At 46.8% G+C, this 26155-nt stretch overlaps 1 long non-coding RNA gene across 1 annotated transcript; it reads right to left on the bottom strand.

The window, feature by feature from the left end:
* Positions 1-4469: 4469 nt before the first annotated feature.
* LOC123456256 lies at positions 4470-16178 on the bottom strand. The gene is made up of 3 exons (XR_006634420.1): positions 16131-16178; positions 15812-15939; positions 4470-4498 (listed from the first exon to the last, which is right to left on the bottom strand). It is a non-coding gene; the product is annotated as an uncharacterized LOC123456256 (long non-coding RNA).
* Between the last annotated feature and the right edge of the window lie 9977 nt (positions 16179-26155).

Genomic DNA, 26155 nt, shown 5'->3' with positions numbered 1-26155 from the left:
CACGCTCAGTGCTGGTGACAGGAGGGAGAGCGTTAAAAAGGGATTATTAAAATTCAGAAAAAAAAACAGACGCCTCCAGCATGCTCCATCCAGGGAGTTCTAGTGTGAGGTTTTTCACTTTCAGAGTTTTAAATAACTGGAACTTCCTTTGCAGTTGTATTTGAAAAACAGAATGCCTCCTTATTGAGATGAAAAGAGGGTATTTTTGAAGATATATAACTATATATAAGAATATATGACTTTCAGTGGGAAATATATATTCATTAACTTCAGTGTTTGGCTTTAGAGATTTTAAAAATACTATCAGAGATGCAGTCTATGTCATATCTTCCTGTAAGTGGAAAAATAAAAGATCTCATTTCTTATCCATCAGACCTCACGAAAATAAAACAGGATTTTCTGCTGGAGAAGTATGATATGATAAGCCAGGTGCGTGGTCCTCACACTCTTGGTAGGGAAGGAGTTCCCTAAAGAGATGGCGTGTAGACACAGAACTAATGAGGGCATAAGCAGGCAGGTCTGGGAGGAGCCGGCTGAGAGTGGCGATTCTTTAATCGTGGTGGACATGTTGAGAGGGGTTTGCAGTAGTGCACGCACACACACATATGTATATGTCTATAATTTTGAATATATGTTCAAAATAATAAGTTTTTAAGACATACCTTGTAATTCCTAAGTCATAAGGGTGAGCACCCCCATTACCACCACCATCATCACAGCTGTTGTCATTAAACCCCACCATCAGTTCCACCATCACCACCCTCCTAATGAGCATCATCACCGCCACTGTCAGCATCGTCATCCCAATGCAGGCTAGCAGAAGAGAATTCTGTGTATGTGACATTTTAATCTGTCACCTCAGAGGAAACATCCTGTCCCATCAGAGCATGTTTCTCAGCTACTACGTTGCCTAGAAAGAATTCTAGAAGTGGCACTGGCATTTCTAGATTTGGAATTTGAAGATGTGAGTTTCGGTGCCTGCTCCTGTGTGCCAGCTTGGCACCTGCCTGAATTCCCTCCTCAGTTAATGTAATTTAATAATAAATATCCTGAGAAACAAGCAAAGTAAATACATGAGAAGCTGCCAAGTTAATTTCCTCTTTCGGGACAGTGATTATTTGAGCCACCAGGTATGGAACTGAAATGACAAGCGCATTAGCAGATAAAGCATCCAGGTAAGGTGTAGTAAACACACCCCACGTGTGGGTCTCAGTGAACACAGGTGTAGGGCTGGGCGGGAAGCAGACGCTATTGAGTGGAGAACTGAGGAGTGAAAAGAGTGTGTGCAGTGGACAGGACCAGAGCTCATGGGAACGTCAAATTAGGTGTACGTACCACTTCTGCCCTGGACACAAGACAGCCAGGACCCAGATACAGACGTCCCTGCAGACAGGAAGTTCCAGGAGAAACTTCCTGGTTCTGGCTCCTTGAACTGTACAGGTATAGACTGGAGAAGAGGGCGGTGGGACCCATCGGTGCCTCTATCTATGAAGGTGAGAATGTATACCACATCGCATGTGCACAAAAAAAAAAATCAGAGAAAAGCACCAATTACTTTCTGTATTTGTGCAGACCACCTCTACTTTCCACATGTTTATGCCCAGTTTTTATCCATGCCCAATACTGCAGAGATAAGTCACATTCTACAGATTTTGGTCTCAGAAGGTGAGCTGAATACTTATTTCCTTTCTGAGTGCCCTCCTATTGCTTGGCATTGTTGGCATAGTCAGGGAACTGTGCAGAAGAATGAGGTTAAAATGAACATTAAAAATTTAAACAGAACCTAGTTTTCTGGTGGAGAGTTGAAAGGGGGACCCTCAAGTTCCAGAAAGTGCTGTGGGGAAGGAGAACTCAGGAAAGGCCCATGATGCCACTGTCCAATGCACAGAGCATGTCTGACTCTGCCAGCTGAAGAAATGAAGGGTTGAAACACCATGGAGCAGACACCTAGGTTCCAGACAAGGGGCTTCATACACATCTGCTGATGGTCAGAATGTGGCCAGTGGACATTGGAAGTATAACTTACAACCAGCAGAGAGCAGGACATCACCCTCAGCCGGGATGCCATTTCCTCCAGGAAATCCCAACATCCTTCAAAGGACTGAAACGAGACTCTAGACCCAGATAATATCCAGTGTCTAAGAGACAGTCCTACATGTCTCAGCATGTGGAAGGACTGGTCCAGAGGCTGCAGTTGCCTGTAACGAGCTGAAGGCAGTTGTTGCGGTCAGCTCTACGTGGCTGGGATGAACAGCTACCCAGGCACAGCTTATGGGAGGAAGGGGCTTCCTTCAGGTTTTGAGTCCAGAAGAACACCATCAATGTTGGGAGAAGATGGCTCCCTTTCAAGGATCCAAGCAGAGAGAAACGGCTGTTGAACAGTGGGAGCTCAAGTGGCTGTGCTCACACCTTGTGCTGGAAAGTAGACCCCCCTGCGAACATGCCTCAGGGCTGGACTCCAAGATCCACCCCAGTGACATGCTCGCTTGTAGCAGTGACCTGCCTGTTAGGAACTCAAGTAGGAGGCTTGATCCCAAAATGACTGAGTTTATGGGGCCATATATTCAAACTACCACAGCAACATCATAAGATTCTCTGTGAAATAGGGGTTAATCTTGTTCAAACGAGAGGGAAGACAGAAAATTACAGCAAGAGAAAAGGAACAAGCATGCTAGAACACTCCAAGGCTTTTCAGAAGCTTTTCATTGGTATGAAAGTGTTTTCATATGTTGGTCATTTGTCATGTAAGAGAAGCAGGATGCCAAAAACAGTGTCTGAGTTTACACAAGAGGTGAGTGAGGAGAAACGTGGGGACACTGGACATCACTCCTGATGGTGGTTAGTGGGGATGGCAAGTGGATCAGGAAAATGCTGCAGGTGAGAATATGCAGCAAAGATGACTTCTGTAAACTGCAGTTGACCTATCTTTGTCTAATGGGAATATATGAACATTGGTCATAAACATAAGAAAAGTAGAGGCAATACAGGAAAAATTGATCTTTTCTTAATTCTTTATTTGCAAAAGTACGTGTGTGTAGTATGTGTGTGTACGTATTTGCATACATGTACACGTAAGTGAATGCGTGTGCATGTGGAGGACACAGGTTGACTTCAGCTGTCTTCCTCAGTTGCTCTCCTCTTTGTTGACCAAGGTAGGGTCTCTCACCTGAATGCAGAGCTTGCCGATTCAGCGAGTCTAGCTTGCCCATGTCTGCTTCCTATGCCCTGGGCTCACAAGTGTCTGCCGCGAGTACCAGACATGTACCTGGGTGCTGGTGATCTGAGCCCTGGGCCTCATGCTTGTGTGGCAAGAGCCCTGTCCACGGAGCCCCCTCTCCAGCCCTAACTGCCTCTGATTCTTCAGAACGTGTCTACTGAAGTCTTCTCAAAATTGGCTGCCCAAGGCCAAGGTGCAGTGATGCTCATTCTCACATGCCCAACCTAAAGCACTCTTGGGAGACTCTGGGGTGTGAACCCCACATGCCAGAGCTAACTCTGGCATGGTGCTTAAAGTGCCCTGTTCGGGGCCACCCTTGCATCTTGAAAGGTACCAGAACATTCTATTACTGCTGCACAACACCTCTTCTCACTCTGGTTCTTGCTGTGTGTGTGTCACAGTACAAGAGCATACGTGAACTGGCACTCACCGTCATGCAGGTCAAGGCCTCCCAAAGTGAGGTCTAGAAGTTGCTCACTTCTGAGACCAGAGCTCACATTTCTGCTTACTCATTTAACGGATAGACCCCAAACCAATGAATATGAATTTGTCAACTGTTGACCATATTTCAAATGGTTTTAGTGCTCCGGGGTGCACAACGCTAAATACCAGTATGGGTCCCAGGAGTGACAGTGTGTCAGCCATTGCAGCCTGCAGTACCCTGTACGAGCGGTTTACACCACAGCTCTGCCAGAGGCGGAAAGTTCAAGATAGGATGCTGGCATGGTTGTTTTCTGGAAAGGTCTCTCTTCCTTGCCTGTAGGCAGTGGCCTTCACATTATTCCTTATTTGATCTCTTTGTGCATGTACACACACTCACACAGACACACAGAGAAGGGAGAAGGGGTGAGAAGGAGAGGGAGGCAAGACTGAGGCTGCTTACAGAGACATTAACCAGATTAGGACTTAGTCCCTCCTTTATGACATTTAACTTTAAGTTCCTCCTGAAGATACTAACTCTGAATAGTCACATGAATTATGGCTTTAACATATCAATCTATGTACAGGTGATTAAGAACAGGTGAAAGTCAAATTTCCCTGAGCCATGCTGGGTTCATTTTTGGTCTGCTTCAGTTATGAGGTGTTGGGGGCCTCTGGGTCTCTGGCTCTCTGATTTGGTAGGAGTTGATTTTTCTCTGTGTTGATCTCCTTCACCCTTGTGCTGGTATCCAGGTCACCAGGAAAACAGCATCCTTGCTTGTTTCGCCAATTTTTCTCAGTTTCAGCCAGACTCCTTTTGAGGTATAATGGGGTGGCTCTCTCCTTAGGACCTATACCTATCTGAAAAAGAGAAGCAGATTCTCCAATGGAGAGTAAGTTAGCACCAGGACAAATGATATAATCCTTACTTTTTAATAGAGGGGGCAGAAAGTATGTCAGAGCCACATGTTGGGTCATGATATGCAGAGACATTTATCCTACCCATAACTGAGGGCTAACTCCACAATGCATGACCCATATACCTCAACAAGGAGGGGCCAAGGGGAGGGGGTAAGTCATGGATGAGCCTAATAATGGTACCAAACTGACTATACTTGCTGAATACAAAACTAATTAATAAAAAATAAGAAAAAGAAAAAGAAGGGAGGGGAAATCATCTGAGCTATATTTTTCTAAGTATTTGCCAATTTAAAAATTTTCTTGCAAACAACATTCTAGACAAAATTAAATGATAATAACAATGAGTTCTTACCTAATTATTTTGATTGCAATGATTTTATTGTTTTATTTCTTCCATCTATATGGCTTGCTTATAGTTATTTTAAGCGATTTCCAGCCATCTGCAGTTTAGTTAGTAATCTCTGCACCACCTACAGATATGGGTCATGCAGACACCCCCTGATGTTCAACTCTGTTTACATCACTGTGAACAAACTCTATTTCATCATAATGTATTTTCCCATATTTTCAATGTTTGTGTCCATAGTCCTAAATGAAGTTGCTTGTCTATTTTTCTGTTTTCAACTGTCCTTTATCAAGTCTTGCTATTAAATTTTTGCTTTTACCACACAAAAAAAGAATAGGTGAAAGTCAAAAGAAAAAAAAAAACCATGCTTACCTCTTGTGCTATAGCCATTTAGAATAAAATAAATGAAGAAGAGAAATGCACTGGACTTGTTAAAATTTTCCAGTTTGCTCAAAAACTCCCATATTATGAACATAGCAAATGAGTTGTCTAAACCTAAGGAAATCATGAGGGTTTAAAACATAAATCATCACAATCATAAACATTAGCATTGTCTTCTGGGATGTTGTTTCAAAAGATGATAAAATATGAAATTAGGCAGAGCTTATTAAGATCAGCTCTCTTTATTATGTGACCTTTTCATTTCAAACTGTAGACACATAATGAATAAGTTTGCTGGTGTCTGCCTGCTCGGAGGTTTCCACAAGCTCTGAAGAATCCAAGCTAATTAGACATGAAATATCAACTGGAGAGCAATTACAGTCCAGCAGAAAAATACCCCAGTGGCACTGTGCATTTTATAAATGTATGGTTCAAGCAAGTCTCAAGGTTGTGTTCATATCTTGAATTCAAAAACAGCAGTAAAGGCCGCTCACAGGAGCTGTTCACATCAGTACCATAAACCCCGGCACCCATTTGGTTTGTGGTCAGTACAAATGAGATCTTTATGTATTGTGTTTCCTTGTACATTCCTGTTTGGCTCTCTGTTGTCTCTCTTCCCCCACTTGGTAAAGAAAAGCACATTTCATTCTTGATAACAACTTGAATCCTGTTCTAAAGCACAGGAGCGTGGAGTTAATGAATCCACACAAGCCTGGATCGTATGTGGCCTGTCTGTGTGTAGCATTGCCCTTTGTGAAAATAAATAAAAACATTTTGGCAACCAGTGCAAAGGTTTGTTGTTTTTTTTTTTAAATCACTGTCATTTATGTTCACCCTAGAACGGAGTCTGATGTCAGAGGTTGGGGGCTGGGGGCTCACTTGAGAATGGAGAAAGGAAACAAGGAGGGACAGGATGAAGCCCTGGGGTGGTGTTGAGCGTTCATGACTTCAGGGACTAGGGTGGATCACGCAGGCCCCGCTGGAACCTGGGGCTGCGCTTCAGAGGACTGGACGCTGTGCCCATACACTCTCTTACCCTCCACTGGCTGGAGGTTGCACTGAGCTCAGAAAGTGACATTGGTTTTATAAAAATCAATCAAGCAGGAAAACCCAGTAACAGCACAAAAAATAAAAATAGATGCATACACACACACACACACACACACACACACACACACACCGCACTTGAGGCAGAGAATGAAGCAGACTACAACCTGTCTAGAACTGTTCCCTAAGTACACCAATAATCCATCATGCAGGGACACAACAATATGGTATAGGCCACCAAAGCAAGAGTCCCTCACCCCAAACACCTCACACCACTTCCATCTATGCATGATCACATTAAATGCATATAGTCTTAATCTTTAAGATGTCATGGCTGTGTATATACTCAAAAACGGGAAGCAGGACCCCACCAGATACACACACACAGCTGCATTCATACTGGTTCTTCCTGCGAGCCTGGAGGTGAAGTGTCTTCTGTGCACTATTGGGTGAATGGGAAAAATATGCTCTATCCACATAGTATATACCATTTGGCATTACAAAGAAAGGGCATCCCACTACCCGGAAGAACTTTCAAAGAGTTATGCTATGTGGCAAAGGCCAGACATGAAGGAACAAATGACATACATGGTAATCAAGTTGCTCGATGCAGAAAGTAGGGGGTGATGGGGAAGGCTGGACATGAGGTTTCAGTTTTGCAAGACAAAGAGCTCGGGAATGGATGGTGGTGATGGTTGTTCCACACTGTGAATGAACTTAGTGTCACTGAACCGTATGCTCGATAATTGCTAAAATGATACATTTTGTTTCATGCATCCACAGCAAAAAGGGAAGACGTTACAGGGAAGTCTGTGGGCCAAGCGACAAGCTCTGCTGCTGGGCTGACCTCAGTAGCCAGAGCTAATTCCAGTCAACACTCCCTTTAGCCCCATCCTGGGGTCCTGGGCCTTGGACTCCATCTCATACCTTCCCGAGGGCTCTGGTCCTTGCCTATATATCTTCCTTAGTCTATGGCTACTGTACTACCAAGCTTACTCATCCACCGTCTCCCAGAGACACCTGCAAGCACCTCAGTGACAGGCCATATCGAAAGATCACCCCAGTGTCTTTGGAGGAGGGTCTTCTCCACGAGAGATCCTCAGCGTGCTGGGGTCACTCCCTTTTGCTAGAATCAAGCTCTCCTGTTTACTTGTTTCACATTCCTTTGGGGTTCAGGAAAGCGGGCTATTCTAAGTCATGGATTTGTGCTTCCCGAACTTACTGACACATGATCTGACAGACAGAAGAACTCAGAGAAGGCTGTGTGCTCACATTCTCGTCTTCTCCATGGGATCCCTGGGACTTGAAGTCCTCTGCACTGGTCCAGGGATGGAAAAGGGCAAGATGCATAGTCGACAGACCAGGAGCTACTGGTACCTGTTTCCTGTGGGAGGGGTAATTTGGAGGGGTTGGGACATTATGACTGGCTAGTTGATAGATCAGGAGCTACTGACATCTGTTTCCTGTGGACATTGTAGTTTGAGGGTCTCAGGGTCAGTAAGAATGGCCAGAAGGAGGAATGAAAAAGGAAGGTAGGCGAGGCAATGATAATGTTCTCATATTTTCATATCTTTACTCAAGCAATCTTTTTATGGGCACTCCTAGAATTCAAACTTCATTTGAAAGATTTCTCAGGCCAATCAAAGATTTTAGTTCATAGGTCACTTGAGAATTTCTTCCTGTTTTGTTATACTTTCTCTCCAACAGTCTTCCTTACAGTAGCCCCAAGTTGGCCACTTTAACCCTAAGTTATATTTGGTGAGATTAAGCTACCTATAGATGTGTGCGCATGTTAATTAGATGATAAAACTCATAAGAGAGGGTGATTGTTGGCTAAAAGGTGTTGTGGACACAAGGCAATAGCACCCCAGGCTCCTTCAGTACAATTGTGTATGCGGAAACCAGTGGTTGACAAATGAGGGCTTCCCAAATCTTGTCTTTTGAGGGACAAAACTGAACACAGTATAGACAAGGCAGGGCAGCCCTTACACAGCATTTCAAAGGTAAGTCAAGATAGACTATTTTCTCAGTATCCTATTGCTACCAACTTCCTGACTCAACCTTTCCTGAGGGTTAGCTCAGTAACGTAACTTCATTATCCTCCCTGCACTCTCCCGAGTACATATCCACATCCCAGCAGAGCTTATAAAAGCAGGTCATAGGGAGAAGGGCATGTGTTGGAAGGTTAGAGGACACATGGTACCAACACATAAAGACAGTGTGATCAGAATCCAACAGTACTAGGACCCAAAATAAATTCAGGGCTGGGGGATCAGCAGAGAGTTACGGACTCCTAACTGATATAATACATTCATTGTAAGCAAAGTAGTTCTAGACTAGTGGAGACTCCCAGGGTCTCAGATGACTTCAGTGCTGTATCAGGGCCTGAAGACATCTAGCCAGTCTCAGCAGGACACCTTGTTGAAGCCACTAGGGATAACAAAGGCATGCCCCTGAAGTTGCAGAGACCGTGCTGCCTGCGCTTGCTGGCTCTCCCAGCAAGAGGGGCCAGAAGCAACTCTGAGGAGGATTTAGAAAAGCAGTGTTGAGTTGTGGACTGGGTACTGTCAAGACATGGAGACAGCTTGGTGACTGGCATCATCATTTAGGAAGAGGCATCTGGGCTTCTCTTTGGCCAGGACAGGCAGCATCAATGCCAGGACAGAAGGGCTGAGGCAGCCCACGGCAGGAGGTGGCTGGTCTCTGTACCATTCTTGGGCCCTGGGAAGACCTTACTGATGCCTTGAGGTCACTGTGTTCCTCCTGAAATGTCACACTTCAGCTGCATCAGGGGTTTTCATTTTCTTGGGATCCTTACACTGTTTTGGTTTTGTTGAAAATGGAGTGATGTAGACTGTTGAAGTCACCACCTCAGACTATCTCGAGGATTTTCTCAACTGCATAAGAAAAGATCATCACTGCCGTGGACTATAAATATGGCCAGGGAAAATGTCAAAACACCCTCTTACGATTCTGCATTGAGAAGATGTCTGTGGCATTAAAAGTGTGGGTAATTGAAAAGAAACTGAACTTATGTGTGTGAACATCTCACTCTTCACACAGCATGGGCCCAAACAGGCCAACCTGCCACAGCTAAAGCAATCCAAACACCACAAGGTCCACTGGGCACAGTTTGGCCTGTATTTTCCAGAATTCTAGAAATGGTCCTCAGGCTCTTCGTACTCTCATGGGTCTGAGCTGAGGTGTAACGATTGCTCAACATTGTTCTGGTTTCAGTAATTTACTGGATAGACATGTCATTTTCATCACTCTTCCTATACAGAATCTGTTTCTCTTGCCACTTTGTTTCTTTCTTTTCTCTCTACTCTTTCTCTCTCACTTCATTCTTTCTCCAAACTTACTTTGCCATAGTCTCTAAGGCATCTCTTCTAATTTTAAAAGATTTTTAGTTATATTTATTTAATTGTTTGCAATGAGAGTGAGAAGGGGGGGGGACAGAGAGAGCCCATCATGGCCTCCAGCCAGTGCAAATGCCACTTTATCTATCTGGGGAGTCGAACCTGGGTTGTTAGATTTTGCAGACAAGTGCTTTGACCTCTGAGCCATCTCTCTAGCCCCAGACTTCTAATTTTTAAAATAACCTCAAGATAATTAAAGGTGAAATAGAATTTGGGGATCTTGATTTTATATATTGCAGTTTGAAGAGGACCACTGGCCAGCTTCAGAAAATGCCCAAGCCAGACTGAACTTAAATGTTATGTTACAGTTACAGTCCTACCTCTTGTTATGAAAGCTCCCCAACACCTGATGGCATCCTCCCTCCCCTCGTCTCCAGACCCCCAAAGCTTCTCACCCTCCCCTCAGAGCTGCTTCTGCTGAATCCCTAGACCCCTGTCTCTGCCCATCTGCCTCCCTGCCATCGTCTTTTCTTGTTGCACTGCCAGAGAGACAGCATAGTGTGGTTACTGCTTCACATGATGATGGCTGCTTTGACTAGAAAAGGTAAACAAACATGGTGAGCCCACTCTAATTTCCATGGCCCCAATACTCCTTACAGAGTATGGGTGTCCATTTATTCACATAAACCCACTAAGTATGGCCCTGTAGCTCCTTATAGAGTATGGGGATCCATTTATACACATTAATCTACTAAGTATGTCCCCCGTATCTCTGACCCTTCTGACAGAAGCTGTCACCGTGGCAGAGTTGGTCCGCCTGGAGCCTCTGTCTGCTGGTCAGTCTGCTCTGCCAGCTGCCCATCTGCATGGAGAAGCCATGGCAGATTAAACCAGAATCTTCAAGACCAACCAATCTAGTGGATCTTATTTTATAACCTTTTCTTATTGCTGAGTCTTACCCACATCAGGAGCTCCATACATGTAATAGTAACTGGCCCCAGCATCATTCTTTCAAGCTCCAGCCTCAAACCACACCACCAGGAAGCACCTCAGCGCTCACAATACTGATGAGGAGGCTATAAGGAGAGTGTGCTATTGCATGATAAGTGCGTGCCAGCCCTTTTCCAGCAAAGAATGTGAAATTCCATGGTGTCTTCAGAGAGCACCTTCGCCCCAGCCTCTGCTCTGTGAGTCGACCCTAGCAGAGTCTGGCTCCTCCTTGCTGGTGAGGACATGCCACGCAGATAGCTCTGTGTCTTCACATGCCGTACCCCCCCCAAGTGGCCACACCTTCCTCTCACTCTGCCTCATTTCCCTCACCACTCTGAATGTGGCTCCGTGGTTCTTTGTGCAACCCAGTGGTCCTGTGAGCCTTGCCACATCCCTCTCCTTGTTGCTGACAGCGTTGCTTCTTCCGGGCTTTGGAGTGGGAAACCAGTGGCTCACTATTGACTTCCTTCCTGAGAGTGGGAAACCACCAACCGACTCCAAACCTGGCCATTAAGAAAATGATCTGCAAGGACCCTATGCAGATATAGAGATGGAGGGGTTGTCACCCAGCCTGTTTTCTGTGTGCAGGATAACATCCTCATCCAGGGCCACTCACATGTGTAAAGATGGTGTGGCACTTGGATGACTCCCTAGGCCAGAGGTCAGCAGACTCCACCCATGCACGTGTATCTGTGACCCTCTTGCCAGTGCCAATGGTTGAAGCCCATACAGACTGCCAAAGCAAAACCGTTTTCTCTTTGGCCTTTCATGGGAAAATGTGCTGACCCCTGCTGTCTAGATCAGTGGATGCCAGAAGTTTGCTTTTTACAGTTACAGAAATGACACCGGAAGAAGCGACAGCAGCGGTCACCAGCACCTCGCACATTGTCATTGCTGGGCCTCAGAGGAGGGGTCATCTCATTATTAAAAATGAATTCAACTAGCAGTCTACCAGAGCATGCTTTTTTTTCATACAAGTTTCCAACCCACAGAAACATCACGCAAGGCCAACACTGGTGTGCCAAAACAATTAATGGAGCTTTAATTAAAATATTAGACAGTGAGGGGACCAGGGAAATGGCTTAGCAGTTATGGCATTTGTCTGCACAGCCTAAGGTCCCAGGTTTAATTCCCCAGGACCCACATAAGCCAAACGTACAGGGGATGCATGCATCTGGAGTTCATGTGCAGTGGCTGGAGGCCCTGGCGCACCCATTCTCTCTCTCTCCCTCTCTCTGTTTCTCTCTCTCTCCCTCTCTCTGTTTCTTTCTCTCTCATAAATAAATAAATAAAATATCTAATTAAAATATGAGACAGTGAGCCCCGGTGTTTGTTCCTTCCACTAGGGGAGCTGGGCAAGTTTTTTGGGCTCCAAGACTCAACATCCATCTTCTATCAGAACAGGGAGGAAGGAAATGGAGTCCCTGTGCACGTGCCTTACTTTACATCAATAATTGCCTTAATTTATTTTTGTCTGGTATCCTTAGATTCTGAAACTACAACCCAGAGAGTTGAGTCAGCAGCACCTATCACAGGGAAAGAATGGGCTCTACAGGGCTGAGCAGGAAGCTGTGCCCCGCGGGACCTGCAGGGTGCCACACACCTCACAGAGCCCCTTGAGGGAAATGCCTAGCAACTCCAGCAATGAATTCTGGGTCAAAGGCAAGGCATGGAGCACCTCCTTGGATCACTCACCCGCAGGCCAAGGGACCTGGGAGGAAGCAAGCGCAAGCCCCTGGAGTCGCCCCACCACTTGAAGGGCCAGCATTGCTGGGCCAGCAGTGGGGATGGGTCAAAGGTAATGCCACTCTGCTCTGAGAGACGGGCATCCCAGCCTGGTCATGATGGGGACAAGGACCTAGAATGGTGGCTCTGCACCCTGATCCCGCACCGGTTTGTAGGACGGATGTGCGTGAAGTTGAGGAGGAGAACATCCAAACCTGTAGCGCCTCCTGAAGCCAGTGCTTAGCTGCCAGCCACGACCCATCGCGTTATCTTATGGCACAGCAATTCCATTCTTGGCCACATGGGAGAGGGAAACACAGTGTTTCCCAGGCAGAAATCAGTACCTCAGGGCTTGTACAGCATAAGTCACAATAGTCCAGAGGAGGAGAAGACAACCCACATGCGAACCCATGGCAGAATGCGTGAAGAACTGTGGTCGTTTTGTGCAGTGCAACAAAATGGTGAATCTTGAAGACAATGTGCCAGGTGAAAGAAGCCAGACGCACGGTCATGTATGACTGCACCTGTGTACGAGTCCAGACTTGGAAAATCTACAGGAGCAGACACGTCAGTGTCGATCCGCGGGTAGCGGAGAAGAGAATGGGATAGATGGGTCATAGAAACAGGATCAGGCTTCTTTTTGAGGTCGTAACAATGGTCTAAAATTGACTGTGGTGATTCTCGCACCCATCTGCGAATATACAAAAGTCACTGCACCACATCTTGAATGTTGGGTGTGTGGCTTTAAGGGTTATGAGTCAATGGAGCAGCAACAGACAGAGGCTTGGACAGAAGAGAAGGTGGGAAGATGAGGGTGGGAGGATGGCAGACAGGCAAGTTGAAGGGCAGGGTGCATGGGTGGCAAGGGCTGGGGGAGCAGGAGGAAGGAAGAGAGGAAGGAAGGGAAGGAGGGGGGAGAGGAAGGAGAAATGTGTGTACAAACCAAAGGTGGTATGAATAAATTATGTAGAAACCTTCTTCCCTCACTTGCTAATTAAAAGATGCAACTTTCTTAAAAAGAGAGTAAAAGAGAGAGATAGTTTGGACAGAAGTTGCCTACTGTTGAAAGTTTTATTCTAAAACCGTAGGCTGTTGTTAATACAAGCACCAGAGATAGATCAACCCCTAACCTCCACAGTGAGCCCCCAAAATAGCCTCCCCTGAGGTTCCCAAAACAGAGAGTGGAGGCCACTTTCAAAGTGCTTGGCTACCCACCAGCAGTAGATGGCAAGAGCCTCCTGCTGAAGGCGTCACAGGCTGCAGTAGTGGTGCACTGAGAAGTGAAGCTGGAACCACTGCCCTGGCTGACCCTGTAATGGAAAGTGCTTTGCAAGCTGCTGGGGGATAAAAGTCATCGACAGTGTAAACACACAGTGGACCCTGCAAGCTACAAAGTCAACCAGCCAGACAGGATGCACGTGCCAATGCGGTAGTGGCACGTAAGTTACGGGGATAATCATCTGCTCTCTGGTTGGGTATGAGGCCCCTTCGGTCTGAGGGAACCTATGCCTGGCATTGAGGGAAGCTTGCACTGTTCTTTGACTATATGAAGAGGTTATGCCCATCAAAAAGCTTTCTAAAGGGCTGGGGAGATGGCTCAGTGGTTAAAGGTGCAAAAGGAAAAACAAACAAACAAACAGAAATACTAAATGTCTGTCGTTTGTCCCCTGCTACGTCACTCTTGGTTACAGAAATTGATTTTGACAGATGATGGCTGATACTGAGGAGACCCAAGACCTGTCAGAATGACACACACACAAAAAAAAAAAAAAAAAAAAAAAACCCAGCACAAGAGCATTCATTTCTACCACACCTGCCAGGGTTCAGGAAGCACTGCAGAGAAAGTGACATATTAAATATGTGTGCTGCTCTCACTGCTGGCCAGAGAGCCTTCGCCAGGGACATGGTGGTAGAAGGTGAGGAGACTCAAAACTTGTAAAAGTAGAACATAACTGGCTGCAGAAAGCCCTGACACTAAAGGAGACTCATAACACTCCCCTCAGGGCCCAGGAAACATTGAGAGGAGGGGTCAAGAAAAATGTAAGAGCCCCAGGGTGGGAGGGCGCACTGTGAGGAAGTGTCCTCTTGACAAGAACCTACTGTGAATCCTGACCCCCACGGTGAATGATGGCACCCCCACTGAGGAGAGCCCTCGTGGAATAGGGTCGCCTGTGGTTCCGGGGTTAGAGAGGATAGCCTGATGGGACTCCAACCATTTACAGTATGTTCTTATACTGAAGTTCCCCATACAGTTACTTCAAAACAAAGACACAATGGCCCTTGCAGGGACTTGCTTCACCGCCCTGGTGCAATCTGTCCCAAACATCTGCGTTTCAGGTGGACACAGCTCAGAGGAGGCAGAGGACCTGCGTGTCTGTGTTGGTGGCCTGATCCCTCTCTCTCATGCCTTAAGGCACAAGTTTTCTCTGTGTCCTGCAATAGGTATTTGTGAGCACTGTGTGGAAGACACTGGGAAACAGTCTGCACGTAAAGAGAAGACCAGGATGCCATGCCGGGGCCCACCCTCAAGCTCCTCACCAGGCTGTGGATGAGAGCACTCAGGGCTGCGCTGAGGTTTGACTCCCTCCCGGGGCTCTCAACTTCCCCAGCAGCCTGAAGGTCAGGAATGTCTTTCAGTGTTTCTCTGCCCTCCGCTAAACATCCTGTAAATAATTATGCATTAAAGACCCGGCAGCAACAGCAGCTAAATTCTCTGGGAGAGCTAATTAGCAGAGCGCCTTCTCTCTGATCATTAAATCCTGAGTCTGGCATGTGCAGTGGGGGAGGGGAGGCTGGAGTTTTTGCCCCTTTGTTTTCCAAGCACAGCCTGTCTGAGAGTCCTGTGAGCCTAAACAGCCTTCTGTTTCCATATTCATGTCCAGAAATTACTGAAGTTCCAGGATTCCCTCCGAAACAGGGTTACCTTGTGAATAAAATACAGGACTGAGGGTGCAGAAGATGAATCTAAACACTTTGGAGGTCATTGACCCAGATGCTGCAAGTGACCAGCTGCTTTCCAGAGGAAGCACAGGCTGGGACTCCTGAATATTTATAGCCCACTGCAGGGAGGACACAGCGAGTGAGGCTCTGGCCCTGGCTCTGCCTGGTCTCTCTGGTTAAAAATGCAGACTGGCCTCTTCCCTCCTTGGCCCCCAGAGCTTTTCTGAGAATTGATCTATAGGATCAATCCCTGGAAGATGCTGCTCTCCAGAGGCAAAGCCTGAGATTAATAGCATCAATTCTGAGTTTTAAAGGTGTCTCCCTTAGGAGGCTGCCTAGCTGACAACTTCCCCATAAGCCAACCGAAACCAATCATGGCAGAAACGTAGATCTGATGAATCAAGTCTATCTTTTCACAGAGTTAGACATATCTCACTCTGTCACAAAAGTTTACAGAGCACTAACCTGCTCCCAGGTGGCAATGACAAAGCAGCTGTCCTTGAGGCCCTGCCCGGTGTCCGTGCAGAAGACACAGCTCTCGCCTCAAAGGGGACCAGAGTTCATTCTGGAGCCAGATATGAGTGGCCATGGCCCTGGAACACAGATTTAGGTTACCCCGAATCCTACGTTCCAAAGTGTTAACAATTTCATGAAGGTTTTATAGTTACAGAACAAAAGAAGTTCATAAATCAAGGCACTTTTAAAATACGCTGGCTGGCCTACCGTCCGAAGGGGCTGGTTACAGCGAAGGGGGAAAATCTCCACTACCCACTTCAGTTCTCACCTGGCGACGCTCTTGGCCCTTGGGCTGGTGAAAGCTGGCGATCTTTCAGTACATTCCAAAAAGGTCTCACCTGACCAACTGATGGTGATCACGTGATCAACCTGGATGTGAGGTCAGGCACAGAGGGCGACTGTGGTTGTTGAGGGATTGTTGAGGCAGTTTGGCTCTGATCTACAACCTCCCATCTCCGTGGTCACAGCACTTTCATCGGTGCGTACAGCCGTGCTGCAAGCAGGAGCAGCAGAGGCAGCGCTTTTCTGGGAACATCAGTTCATACCAGGTGATACTGAAAGGGCAGGGGCTGGGGTCCTAAGTTTTCCTCAGGGTGGAATGTGGGCCCATTTCCCCAAGATCCACTGTCCCATTCCAGCAATGGGGATTCTAAGTCCTGAATTACTATTTAATATTCACTGGAGATACATGTGCACTGTAATAGAAATATTTTGTTTGATCCCAACACACACACACGCACGCATGCACGTGCAACTGCAGGAATGCATCGCCCTTTGGTAGAAATATTTACAGCTGTCAATGTATTTTCATGTGATTAGCCCCCAAACTGCCCACAGGTTAGGGAGAGCAATGCCCTTGCCTCCTCGGGGAGCAGTAAACCACAGCACACACACTGGAGCTCAGCCTCCACAGTGCTCACCAGATGCTCGAGCTCTGTCTGAATCAAGGACACAGACCATGGAAGTGATCCCACTCCCCTTGGCAAAAAGGGTGAGGCTGGCATCTCCATTGGACCATCTCCTGGAAATGGAGCCCTGGACCAAGGAAGTGAATACCCAGCCAGAGAAGCTGAGCCACTCTGGAGCCTTAGACCTGGGGGGCTGGGGGGAGCACAGGAGGGAGACTGACAACCAGGTTTGGAAAACAAGCATGGGGACGTTAATTTTTGTTAACTGACACTCAGCTCACAGCCCAGCATGCTGACTAACCAGCACTGCAGGGAGCACTTGGGCTTGTTTTTACCGCAGCTGCTTTTGCTTCAGCAAAAGCCCATTTCAGTCAGGCTTTTTTGGGGGGGGGGGGGGCGGGAGGGGACAGGCCTCTCTGGGTCCTGTGCAGTGGGCAAGCAATCCTTTGCACATATGGAATGAAGCACGGGAAACAGGCCACACCATCCATGGCTGCCATTGACGGAATTGTGTTCTCAGAGGTTGAAATATTGCCCATTATTTATCTCATTTTTTTCCTGCACAATAGAACAAACCAGGCTGTTAATCTACCATGAATGAATATTATGACACTTCTTGGAAGGTTCACAAAGGCAAATTGGGTTTGCCGTGGAGAATATCTTGCTCCTTGTTTCATATTAAGATGCCTAGAAGTCTCCCAAGAGACCATGTCAAGGACGGAATTTATCCACTGTGTTGCATTTGTTAATTCCATGAGCCTTCTGATCTCATCAGCAGAGCTTAATATAGAAATTCTTTGAGCCTGAACAGACACACAGAAATGCGGAATTTATTTAATGCCATTTTTGTGTTGTGTGTCAGAGAATATTTATTTATTTATTTATTTATTTATTTGAGAGTGACAGACACAGAGAGAAAGACAGATAGAGGGAGAGAGAGAGAGAATGGGCGCGCCAGGGCTTCCAGCCTCTGCAAACGAACTCCAGACGCGTGCGCCCCCTTGTGCATCTGGCTAACGTGGGACCTGGGGAACCAAGCCTCGAACCGGGGTCCTTAGGCTTCACAGGCAAGCGCTTAACCGCTAAGCCATCTCTCCAGCCCTGTCAGAGAATATTTGCAGTTATGCTACCATTTTATATGTATCCATATATACAAATGCCCGTGAGTATATGTTCAATTCACATATTCTGAAACAAATATACCAAGCTCCTCCTTACAGCATACCTTGAAAATTGCTTCTGATCCCCACCCCCGATTTTTCACAGAGAAGTAAGTGCTCTGCTGTAAATGTCAGCATTGTCAAGGGGAGGGGTCCAAGGAAAGCAGGAGGTGGGGGGAGGGCTAATCAAACTTTGAGATTTATGAATAAGCCATATGGAAACCTACTTCTCCACAAGCTCATCATATATATGTTTAAAAAGAGTTCAGGCATCAGTATCTTGTGGAGGTAGATGATGGGCTCAGAAGCCATAGATAGTTATTAGAAAAAAATTCAGTGACAGGTGTAGGATACCTTCCAGCAAGCTGTTGACCAGGGAAATCCCTATGTCCCCCAAGCCAAGGCATTTGGTTGGCCACTAGAACTAGATGGTAAAAGCCTGTTGCTGAAGACTCCGCAGGGTGGAGCTACAGGTCACGAGAAATCAAGCAGAGCTGGAAGCCTTCTCTTTGTTGACTAGCTGTCAGGATGCTGGGAAGAGCTTTCCAGCACACAGTCTGTGGGGGAGAAAAGTCATCAATGGTGTTAACCAGCAGCAGACACTGCAAGCTTTATGGCAGGCTGTATGGACCAAATGGTACAACTGCAGCATGTCTGTTATGGGGGAAACCAACTGCTTTCTGTTTGGACTTGAGGCCTGCTCCACAGAAAGGAACTTAAAATGTAATGAAGCCGGGCATGGTGGCATGCGCCTTTAATCCCAGCATTTGGGAGGCAGAGATAGGAGGGTCGCCATGAGTTCAAGGCCACCTTGAGACTACACAGTGAATTCCAGGTCATCCTGAGCTAGAGTGAGACCTTACCTTGAAAAAGCAAACAAACAAAAAACGTAATGAAAAGCTACGCCTGGGGTGGCCATAGCCACAGGGTGAGGGAGCTACTACTGATATTTGGCTAAATGGATATGTTACGCCTACCAAACTGGTCTCTAAACACTCACGTTAATGTTACTCTCAGATTTGGTTACAGAAGGTCCTCTTTTCAGATGGTGGCCACTGGAGTGACTCAACACCCACCAAAATGGTGAGAAGTAACAATGGACTGCTTAGCACCACTAAATGCAACATGTCCATCACACGCCCCAAGGCTCAGGGACCATTGCAGAAGAGGTGCAGGAAGAATGAAAGAGTCAAAGGATGAGGAGTGCTTGCAATCTTGTCTTCCAGACACAAAATGGCCTTGATATTTGTGACCTCACAGTGGCTGATACCACCTACACAGGACATCATCGTAGGAGGGAAAAAAATAATAACATCAAAGCAGAGGAGAGACTACTTAGAAAGAAAGAAAGGACTCAGTGAAGAAGGGATATGGGGAAGGGAAAGGGGAGGATAGTGGGAGGGGATTATGATCATGGTATATTGTTTATATTTGTGAAAGTTGTTTTAAAAAGTTAAAAAATGAACTGCAAGCACTTTTGCAGGAAAAGCATTATATAATTCTACCTCAAAATCTTCAAATTTTAAGTGAATCATCATGAGGTTGGGGACTGGATGTTGCAGAGCATGTCATTTGTGGCTTCAATGTCTTTGTGAACACCCACTTACACTAATTTATCATTCTTGACCTCTTCCATGGAACACAGCTCTGGCTCTTTATTTTATTTTTAATTTATTTATTTGAGAGAGAGAGAAAGAGGGAAAAGAGAGAGAGAATGGGCACACCATTACAAACCAGGTGTGCGCCACCTTGGGCATGTGGGGAATTGAGCCTGAGTCCTTTGGCTTTGTAGGCAAATGCTAAGCCATCTCTCCAGCCCTGGAACACAGTTCCATGACTTCCTACACAGGCCCTGGATGTCAGCCACTGTGCAGGGTGGTGGTTACACTGGGGCTTCAGCCCTTCACTAGAGCTGCCAGGTGCTGGCTCAGCCCCACACGCTCACCCTGTAGACAGCTTTGGTCTCCAGCTCTTCTTCCAGCCCCTGGTCAAAGTAAGATGCCAAGAGAGAGAGAGCGCTTCTGTAGAACCACAGCTCTGCTCCTGAGGGTGCGTCTGACCCCTGCTCCGAAGCTGCTTCTGCACTGCTCTGGGACACATGAGATTTGTATTGTTTTGTGTGAGGCCAGAAAAAATGCTAAATTGTTTTCTGAATTTCTCAGATTTGACTGAAGAAATATAGAATAAGAAAGTGAGAAAATAGAAAAGGAAGAAAGGAAAATGATGGAGGGAGGGTGGGAGGGAAGGAGAGAGCGAGGGAGGGAAGGGGCGAGGCAGTTCAGGGTAGCTGCGTGCTGAAAATAAAAGCAAATATCCTTGAGCCTGTTCTTGCAGTAAGGACCTCTCTCCCTACATATGCACGTCCTTAAACTCCATCTGAGTTCCTCCTTAGAAAGAAATCCCTCAGTAGAAGAGACGGTTGCCTCCTTCTGAGAAGGCTTACCCTTCCTGGAAGATTGAGATTCCAGAGCCAGCCAAAAACCATTCTGGAAGGTTCCCTGAGGTCAGGACCAACTCATTCAAGTCTCAGGATAGGAAGATGCAAATCTTTTTGAAAGGAAAAGGCGAAGGCAGTGGGAGCTCTTCAAGGTCAGCATACAGAGGCAGTTACATGAGTGTTTCTGGGCTCAGGCTTCTTCCCAGTCTTAGAGCAGAACTTGGTAGTACTGCCCACAAGGCTCTGGCTTTGGATGCATGGAAACTGCACTTTTGAATAGTATTGGGACTTATAAGGACTATGGGGACTATTCAAGTTGACTAAATGCAGTTTAATAAAATAGCCTTAAAGGTTATGGGGTCAAAAATGGGAAATGGTGGTTTTAATGTAAAATAACCCCATAGGCTAATGTGTTCCAGTACTTGGGCCCCATCTGTTTGGGAAGCTGGTGATGTGATGATGTGACGTCTGCTCCTATTACACTTCCCCAGTCATGATGATGTGATGATGTGACGTCTGCTCCTGTCACGCTTCCCCAGTCATGATGATGTGATGATGTGATGTCTGCTCCTGTCACGCTTCCCCACTCATGATGATGTGGTGATGTGACGTCTGCTCCTGTCACGCTTCCCCAGTCATGATGATGTGATGATGTGACGTCTGCTCCTGTCACGCTTCCCCAGTCATGATGATGTGGTGATGTGATGTCTGCTCCTGTCACGCTTCTCCAGTCATGTGATGTGGTGATGTGACATCTGCTCCTGTCATGCTTCCCCAGTTATGGTGATGTGATGATGTGACGTCTGCTCCTGTCACGCTTCCCCAGTCATGGTGATGTGATCATGTGACGTCTGTTCCTGTCATGCTTCCCCACTCATGGTGATGTGATCGTGTGATGTTTTCTCCCATCATTCAGCATTATAAACTCTAGCCTGCATTTAACCTGCATTATCCCTTTTCCTTCCATAAGTTGTTTCTGGTCAGGTATTTCTGCCTGGCAATGAGAAAATAAATGACATAATATCCTTTCCTATGATGAATCCTATTTTACTCATATGCGTGTGCAATAACGAGCAGGTATAGGATGCTATGTAACCTCTTCACCCTGAGGACAAAGCTGGCCTTACTTCAAGGACATGTACCCATAGCCAGTCCGGGCCAGCTTGAGACCGTGCCTCTGCTTCTGGAGTGCATCCTCAGTGCACTCGCATGTAAGCTTCTCCTCAAAGGCAGATGACTGTGGAAAAGCCAGGCATTGTCTGTGTGGAGTAGAAGGTTGCTTTGTAGAGGGTTGCACAAGCAGCTGGACATAGGTGAGTTTCTTAGTGCTAAGAGCTTTGTTGGGAAGGGGCATGCATGTAGCTCATGCCAGCAAGAGTCCCATGTAGCCAAGTCTTTCATGCTTGCTTTCCACATGGGCATGAGAGTGCATGCCAGTAACCCAGGTATGTGAAAGCTGAGGCACAGCTTAAGGTATCTAAGGAGTTCAAGGCTAACGCTAACCTGTGTTACAAATTGATATCTGTCTCAAGACAAACAAATACATGACAGAATTCATAATATGATAACAAAATACAACATATTTTGCAGAATAACGCCCCACATAATATCCCTGTTCTTCTAAGTAAAGTTTGTGAGTAGAATAAGAAAAAATGTGTGAGATGAAGTCATCTTTGAAATAGGTTAACATAGAACTTTGATTTCACATTTACATGAGTAAATACAAAAGGTTTGGGGACATTTTCCATCAAGTAGCCATCTTTGAGTCTGAAAGTAGCTGGGCGCAAAGGAGGGCTTGGCTTCTCTGGAGAATGAACCCCAGCCAGCAGCACCTCCCCCACACACCCTGAATCCCCTGCCACCACCTGCTCACTGCCTGGGGACTGCATCCTTTCTGCTTCCAGCTGGGAGGGAATTCAGAGCCTGCAGATTAGTTTCCTTCCAGATCAGATAACATGGACCTGATGGAACTAGGGAAATTTCCCCAGGCTTTGGTCCTACAAATACCTTTCTTTTTAAAGAGACTTGTCCAATGCAAGCACATTAAAGTCTGTACACTGCATGGGTTTGAATGCTCTGAATGTATTATGTACATTGTATAAATTTGAAATGAAGATAGTTAATGTAATTGTGCCAAATACCCTCCTGTGAAGCTTCTTGTTAGAGCCTTATGTCCCTCTGAGAGCTATTGTCTGGGAGTTAAGTGCTGGGGCAAGAAAATCCCCCATAACCATGAAATCCATGACACCTGTTCATGGTTGGGGGCAAGAGAAACTGCAGGAAGAGTCTGGCTTCTAAAGGGGCATCATTCCTTTTGGGGGAGCGCAGCTGCTCTTGGCTGCTGTGGCCTTTGTTTGGATTCCTGCACCTTTGGCAGGGAGCAGCATCCCAAGCAAATGAGCAGTCAGTGTTTCTAGTGCTAAGGAAAACAATCCAACAGATGAGGATATAAAGTTATAACAAAGCAGACCACACAAAATGATCTAGAAAGGAGAGAGGGAAAGAGATAAGGAGATGGAGGGAAAGGCTGGGAGGAAGGGAAGGAGAGAGGAACAGAGGGAGGGAGAGAGGAAAGGAGGGAGGGAGGGGAAAATAGATCTGGTCTTTCAACTTCCACACTGTGAACCATCTCTAGTGTATCCCAAAGTGTTAGTAAATGATGTATGTGCCGACCCCAGCCATAGATCCCTAGAAAACGCTGACTAGGTCACTTTCCCTGCTGGCATGCAGCCACTACATTTTTTAAGGCTCCCTTTTAAATGGACACAGACACTAGAGGAATCTCAGAGGAATCAAGGCAGGAAGAACTCCCTCAGCCAATCTTCCCTCCAGGGTCTCCAGAGAGGAGTGTGGAAGGAAGAGTCAGAGTACCTGATGAGATAAATGGGCCTCTGAAAGCTGCCAGCAGAGCCACTTCTGGATCTCAGGTGTGGTGTCTGCTAGGAGCTGGTGTAGCATCCTTTCTCCCCCTGGACCAGAGCTAGCATCAGGGCAGGGCAGTGAGCAGTCAGTGTTTGCTTGTTCGTACATTCTCCCATTCTGCCAAGTCCATTTCCTAATGATCAAAGGGTAGTAGGCTAGATGAGCTCTGACCAGCTGGACTTAAGCAGAACCTGTCACAAGGAAGCTGACTGCTCTGTCTTGCCTGCTTAGCATCTGTCCCCACAGCCAGTGATATTCACACTGTGCACTGGCTGTCTCCATCACTAGTGGCCTTTTTGCCCATGGTTCCAGGGAGAAGGGGTGTTAGGGTACGTGTGGAGTGTATGAGTGGATCCCAGCTTTTCTGGGCTTGCTGCATGTTTAGATGGGGTGCATGGATGGTCCTTGTGGGCGGCATTCTTGCATGGGCCACGTGTCTGTTCCCTGGACCTTCCTTCAGTGCAGTGTGAGCTTTCACAGCACAGAATCTTGAGTTCCTGTTCCTGTGCATGGTTTTGTTGAAAACATGGAGAAGACAGGGCAACCCTCATCACTAAGGAGAGTGGGAGCCAACACGAAGATGAGAGAGCTGTCAGTAGGATCCCACCACCACTGCTTTTGACAGATAAGGTCATCTGTGTCCCTGGTCACCTATGTCCTTAGCTGGCTGAGCCCCTGGACAGATACCCTGTGGAACTAGGAGCTGAGCAAAGCAATGTCTGCTTACAGGACCTTCCCTCACCAACAGGCACACTGCAGCTCCTGACTGCACCTCACATCTGCACGGCCCCGACATTCGTGGCCACACAGGGATGGCAGAGGACTGGGCTGGTGGGCCGTCTTGCCATGATAGAAGTGCTGCAAGGAGCTGGGGCCCTTAAGTGAGTCTTGATCATCTGTCAATCTTTCTACATCCTGGGCACCCTACTTCTATGCAATAGTTTCCTGTAGCTTCTCTGAAAAAATCATGGCAGACACAGTGTACTGAAATGGCCATGGAGGGGTCAGGATATGGAATTTCTTACAGCCGTGGCCAGGCTGCTGCCATGAGCATAACAGAAGGCCTCTCCCGTGGGCCTCCCAAGTGCACTGACCCAAAGTAGTCACCAGGGAGAAACCGGGCAAGTGTGCTTGAAGTTTCATATAGCTAAGCCTAAAAGAGAAAGTGTGCGTCAACCTGCATTGGTGACATGGGTTGACCCTAACCCTGTGCCCAAAGAGACAATCTGGTACTCCAACTCCTTCATTTGGAAATAAGGTCATTGCATGTTTCTTCAGTTAGGACGTACACTTAAACCCTGCCTGCATGTCGTCCTTAGAAGATGTGGAGGCATGAGGGAAGAGTGCCCCCCCTCCCCGTGCCATGGAGAGGTAAAACAGACACTGGACTGACCCAACTGCAGGCTGAGAAACACCAGGCCTTAGTGGCCATGACCAGAAACTGACAAGAAGCAAAGACGGTGGAGCAGTGACCTTTTAGTGCTGGGACAAAACACTCCCCGAAAGAAGTTTATTTCCAACTGAAAGGATTTTTTCCTTCCTTCCTTCCTTCCTTCCTTCCTTCCTTCCTTCCTTCCTTCCTTCCTTCCTTCCTTCCTTCCTTTCTTTTCTCGAGATAGGGTCTCACACCAGCCCAGGCTGACCTGCAATTCACTATGTAGTCTCAAGGTGGCCTTGAACTCACAGCCATCCTCCTACCTCTGCCTCCGAGTGCTGGGATTAAGGTGTGCACCACCATGCCTGGCAGCCAATTTACAGTTTTGAGAGGAAGTTTCTTCATGGTAGGGAATGTCTGGCAAGATCAGATAGCAGGACATTGTCTTGTCACAACAACTGAGAAGCAGCAGCAAGAATGAGCTAGCTATAGGAAGTGGGGCTGGGATATAGATCCCAAGACCCACCACCACTGGGATCCCTCCTTCAGGCTCCTCCAGCTGGGGTTTAAGTATGAGGCTTAATCACACATGCTATGGCTCTGGGGGAAAAGTTCACATTCAAATCAACCTGCAACCTTCAGATGAGCGTGGCCATAATGCAACCTAGTATGGTCGTCTGTTCTCCAGGATTGTGAAGCAAGACATTCCAGTTGCCTGAAGCCACCCACTGATGACGCTTTCTTATGGAACGCCGGGGCATGAATATATAGGAGGCTGTGATACGGCCCTTTCACTGCCTGTGGGGCAGGATTGGGCTCAAAGAACAGAGCTCAGCTAGGTTTCGCCTTCACCAGAAGTAATAATAATTTGCTCTGAAAGCATGGGTGCAATCAGGCCTTTTTGTTTAACCACCTTAGAAGTAGTCACTAACTCCTCCCTCTTCCAGTTATGTTGACTTCCCCATGATGAGAACGGAGCTCTTACCACCTCACGCTGTTTTTGTTTCTTGCTGTTACTTGCTTAAATTCCACGTGGCTGTTTTCCTGGGATCAATTCTCAGTATCAGAATCTGTACAGCAGCTTTCTGTGGCAGACTAGAACTGCTCCCCCCCAGATGCGAGTAAAACCTCCAGTTCCTCCTAGATATTCCTGACATCTATTCAAATAGTTCACTGGATGGTTTACTGGAGCTGGAAGGAGTGCATGCTCTTGCCCAAGCAGCAGTAAAATCAATTTCCCTTCACACAGTGGATGCTAGGCCTCTTCCCTGTTTCCCACTAAATATGGGTTACATTCTCCCCTTCAATTCTTCCGTATGGACCGACGCTGTCCTTGGTGAGAGGAACAAGTCAACCCTGCCTCTCCCTTGCCTTCTTTACTGGAGAAGAACAGCGGATTTGGGGGCAGCACGTGTTTCATCGGCAGAGGGCCACGAAACGACCACCTAATGCCACTGAAACTCTTAGCTGCTTGTGAAACTAAACTGGTCC

Source organism: Jaculus jaculus, chromosome 20 (genome assembly GCF_020740685.1).
Source record: "Jaculus jaculus isolate mJacJac1 chromosome 20, mJacJac1.mat.Y.cur, whole genome shotgun sequence".
Lineage (NCBI taxonomy): Eukaryota > Metazoa > Chordata > Mammalia > Rodentia > Dipodidae > Jaculus > Jaculus jaculus.
The sequence above is the reverse complement of the archived record's forward strand: the minus strand, read 5'-3'. Positions and strand labels throughout refer to the sequence as shown.